The sequence below is a fragment of the Tupaia chinensis genome, unplaced genomic scaffold, assembly GCF_000334495.1.
Source record: "Tupaia chinensis unplaced genomic scaffold, TupChi_1.0 Scaffold000436_1, whole genome shotgun sequence".
In the NCBI taxonomy this organism is placed as follows: Eukaryota; Metazoa; Chordata; class Mammalia; order Scandentia; family Tupaiidae; genus Tupaia; species Tupaia belangeri.
The window spans coordinates 1,252,087-1,257,022 of record NW_006159941.1 but is presented as its reverse complement, the minus strand read 5'-3'; the positions used below and the strand labels follow the sequence as shown (position 1 = coordinate 1,257,022).

Below are 4,936 nucleotides of genomic sequence, written 5' to 3'. Positions count from 1 at the left end.
ATGAGTTTTAACCCACCGGGTCCGGGCCACGAACCGCAGTCGACTACATGGGAGTCCAGCAACATAGCCATTACGCTAACTGCTGGTTCCCTCCACTCTCTATTTTTAAGAACCCTGCTGGGAAGACGGTGAGCCCTGGAGAAGAAGCTGGAGCAGTAATTTCTGGACCACAGTATTCTTCCTAAGATTCTGGGGAATATCTTTCTCTTATTCCTTTGCTGCTTCCCCCCTCCTTAATTTAGATTTTCCTTTGTGCTTTTCATCTATATTCTGTTTAATTCACTGCCAAGTTCCTTATTGGGCAGAAGAAGAAATGGGCCCAGTAGATGATTGAATATTAAGTAACTCACCTATAGGATTATGCAAGAGACACTAGCAAAAAAGAGCACAGAGAGCAGACAGTGAATGGTTTAGAGAAGCTGAAAGTGAGGTGATTGTGTGATATCTAGGCAAAGAAATTTACAGATATGTGGGTTGACCTCAGATGAAGCTATATATAGTAAATTGATTCTTTGAGAATCTTTAGCAATATAACTTGAAGTTTCAGCTTTTAAAGAACTAAAATAAAATGATTTTTACATTTTTTTTCAGAGAGACATTTTTGCTATAGGGTATGTGCACCCACCAGAGAGACAGAAAGTAAGAAATCACCCCTCATGGGGGATGACCGCACTGCAGTCCCTTCTCCATTCTCCTCTCAGGATTTTGGGTATGCATGCACATTCCTGGCATGAGTTTTAAGCTGCCAGGTCTGGGACTTGAACCATAGTTGACTATGTGGGAGTCCAGCAGCGTAACCATTGTGCCATCTCCTCATCCCTACATCTTTTTTTTTTTTTAAATAAAATTTATTAAGAGCGAGAGAGAGAGGGACTTACTTTGACAGTTTCTCACCATGGCCCAATTTCCCTGCCCTCTAAGCCTTCAAGCCAATCAAAATTTTGGGTGGTGCTTAAGGGTAACCCCAGCACATTCAGTTCAATCTGGAATAATAATCCAGGGCTTTCCAGGTGGCTCCAATAAATAGTGGCTCCTTACTGCTTGTACTACTGTGGCTGGGCTAAAATATTTTACATTCTGTTCCCTTAGATTTATAGTCATTATCCACCTACAACGTACAAAGTATTGATGTATTGGGGAGATGTTAAAAAATGAATAAAATATGGGCCGGAAGGTGGCATGGTGGTTAAGGAGCTTTGATTCCCACTTGGCTGACCGTGGTTCATGTCCTGGACCTGGTGGCTTGAAAATCACACCAGGCATGTGTGTGTGTGTACCCAAAATCCCAACAGGGGAAGGGACTGTAGTATGGCTATTTTGCTGGGAGTGATTTCTCACTTTCCCTCTCTTTGTCTCGCTCCAGCCTTATGGCAACAAAGCAAAACAAAACAAAAAAACTTAAAAAAAAAGAATAAAATAGTCTTTGCCTTCAAGAGGAGTCATAATCATGAATTAGACATATACAACCTTATTTTTTAAAAAGATGTATTTCATTTCATTTACTTGTTTGTTTTAATCTTATCAGAGAGAGACAGGGAGAGAGAGAGAGAGCTAAAGTGAGAAAGCAAGTCACCAGGTCCAGAACTTAAACCACTGCTGGCCATGTGGGAGTCTGGTACCTCAGCTCTCATGCCACCTGCCTGTCTCCATAAAACCTTATTTTAAAGCATATGTGGGTTGGGCCAGGAGGTGGCATGGTGATTAACGCCCATGGCCGACTCTGTGATTCCAGTTCCAGAACCCAGTGGCTTGAAAAACATGCTGGGCATGTGTACATGCATACCCCAAATCCTGAGAGAAGTACAGAGAAAGGATTGCAGCATGGCTGTCCACCTTGTTGGGGGAGGAGTGACTTCTCATTTTCCTTCTCTTTCTGACTGTCCTTACAGTAAGCCCTGGAAAATATTAAAATAAGACAAAAATGGCATATGTAGATAAATTCTAGAGGAGTACGGCCAAAGTGATGGTATCTCAAGGGGAGAATCATATTTTGAGGGGAGGATCTGGGAAAGCTTAAAGGTCATGGATTTTGAGCTCCTTAAAGGACTGATAAAACATCATATAGACAGAGGTTGTTCTAGACAGTAAATAACCTTGAGCAAAGGGGCGGAAATAACTGTACCATTTAATTTAAGAGTAGAGACCAGTAAGTTGAAAAAGTGTGTAGGGCTAAGTTATAATGATACTTTAAAAATTCTTAAAAGAGTTTTTCAAATGAATAAAATCTTTCTTGCTTTCAACCATGGCTTGTTATCCACTTGGATATACTATGAGGCAAATTGTGTATTAAAAGAGACTTAATTGACAAAGCGAAAGTTTGGTACTTAATCAACTTGTAAAAGGAGCTATATTTCTTCCCTTTAATGAGATTGTCATAAAGACGTGTACTGTACTCATGGTATCACAGACTCTTATCACTAGATGAGAAAATGTCACATGTGACTAACAGGTGATTTCAGTTTCATTTTAGTATTCGATCACAAAGGTTTACACACCCTTTAATTATACTGGTTTTCAGTGAAGAAGATACAAAAGGTTCAAAAGACGATTTTCTGGAAGTGACTTTGAATTAAAGAAGGCTTCTTATATTGTACAAGTAAGTGTATTTTATGTGTGTTAAATTTGGTCAATGAGTGAAGGTTTTCCAGTTTTTACTTCTTTAAATATTTGTTTTCTTGAGAGAAAACATCTCCAGTGGGCAAAGGTTATATATTTTGGCTGACAGCCAAGTAGCCACATAGCTAGGTTAACCTCTGAATGAAATTGGATTGAAACTGTCCTATTAAGTCAGTAAATGTCAGAAGATTCCCATGAAACTAAATTTTGTAGGTGGCATTATATCTCCTAAGATGGTGTTTGAACAGTGATCAACTACGGAAATAGAAATGAACTGTCTTTCATACAGGTTATACAACTATGTGGTTATTGAAGGAGCCGTGGGCCCTTTTATGAAAGCTGCTATATTTTATTAGCTTGCTGTGTAAGTTTCCTTGCAGTTGACATTATGTTCTGCCTGAGTGTAAGAAGAATATGTATGTTGCTGTATTCAATTAATCTACTGAGTCTAATGTTCTGTCAATAATGCAATTTCTGCTTCTTATGAATTATTCTTCCTATTTTGCAAAACTTGACTTAAAATTGCTTGCATTTTTAATATTCACTTCAGGTAAAGGAAGATCTCTTTAAAGGTGAAGACATTAAGAAATGAATACGCGGAGTGCTTAGGTATCATAGTTTGTAATTTTAAGGAATCTATCTACATTAAAAATGGGTTTTAAGTAAAATTTTAGCTCAACCATTGCATTTCAGTCAAATTTTACTCATCTGGATTTGTTTTCATGTTATAAATTCTGCTGAGAAGGGTCAGTGAAAATATGTTAAAAACGTTTGCTTGGCAAGTCTAGTATTACCACATTTGCAATTCTAACTATTGGGCTGTTGAAAAAGTCATAATGCATTTTCACATAGAAAAATAGAAAAAAATACGTCATGGTTTTTCCAACAAGCCAATATATCCCTCCACTACTTTTTTCCTCTACAGAAAGGAATAATACACTGTAGTTTCACTTTGTCTGCTATTACTAACCCTTTGTTTTCTGGTCTGTAAAATGGCGGCAACTGGAATTTTTGAGCATTAGAAAAGTGCTGTGTACAAAAACACTAGTAGTAAATACCTGTCAATAGTAGTAGCTACTATTGCTACTATCTATTCTTCTACCATATTTGCATTTTTTCCTCTTAGATAGCAAAGCTTACATTTTTGTTTGAGTGATGTTAGAACGGGACATAGATAGAATTTAAACAGATCCAGTATAACCATGCTAAGGAATCTCTGCCAGTGTTTTATGGAATGTCTGTTTCTAGAAGACAAATATGTAATCTAGCACTTTAGTATTTTGAACTAGCTGTTCCTTCTACCTGGAAAGCTTTCTCGTTAATTTCTACTTGGCTAATTCTACTACTCAAGAGTCACCTTCTCAATGAGTTCTGCTCTGATTTATGTAATTAGAATTATAGCCCGTGTTGTACCCCTCTCTACTCTTAACTCCTGATGTCCCCTTTTTCTCTGAGTGTTTTTTTTTCTATAACACTTATCAGTTTCTAATAATATTTAACTTATTATTGTTTTTATTATTCGTTATCTGTCTTTTTCTCCTAGGATATAAATTCCATAGGGGCAGTCATTTTTGTTATTCAGTATATCCTAAGAGCCTGAAATAACATATGGTAGGTTCTAAGTAGACATTTAATTGAGTAGAATAGAACCTCCTGATTGATCTCATTCCCCTGAACTCCATTTGTATGTTGGGCACGATGTCTTTCATTTTGTTTTTTAATACCAAAGAGTGTACCCATAACCTAAAAAAAAATCCTGCAATGTGACCTTGTCATGCTGTAATCCTTTTTTCCTTTAATTCTTTATCCTGTGAAGATCCTGGACATGCATGTAACAAGGTGTGTTTTTTTATTTGTTTGTTTTGTTTTGTTTTTGTTTTCAGCCACTAAGTTTATAGTAATTTATTTTACTTTTTTATTATATGCATTTTCTATGAGCTTTTTTTTATTGTCAACAAATAATTTTCCATTTCTTGTTTCCTGTATGTTTTGCTTCCCCCTCCCTCATCCTTGATTCCCTATCTCTTACCCTCAGCCATCTCCCACTCTCTTCCCACACTGTCTCTGGTATCTATGTTTACTTTCTATACTGTTTTCCCCCCATTTTTTATTGAATTACTAAATATCTTAATTAATCTAAATATTTTCATAGCAAACACAGCTGATATATACATTTTCATGAACACAAGTCTAACTTTAGGCATCCTATAAAGTATCACCTAGCTGGGGCTATATATCTTAACTGCAATCATCGAATGGTTTTTTTTTTTTTTTCTGAAACTTTTCTTTTTTTTCTTTTTAAACTTAATTTACATTCTTT

General features: G+C 36.5%; 1 protein-coding gene across 6 annotated transcripts in view; it reads left to right on the top strand.

Annotated features, from left to right (window-relative positions):
• XKR9 (XK related 9) overlaps positions 1 to 4,936 on the top strand; it is a 58,957-nt gene that overhangs the window by 3,613 nt on the left and 50,408 nt on the right. The window contains exons 1-3 of one of the 6 annotated variants that reach the window (XM_014590359.2): positions 119 to 172; positions 2,519 to 2,596; positions 3,167 to 3,225. The gene's annotated coding sequence lies outside the window, so the exon portion shown is untranslated. Of the gene's footprint in view, positions 1 to 118; positions 173 to 2,480; positions 2,597 to 2,757; positions 2,981 to 3,166; positions 3,226 to 4,936 lie in introns of those variants that run through there. The other 5 variants (XM_014590360.2, XM_027774447.1, XM_027774448.1 and 2 more) reach the window with 5 other exon arrangements.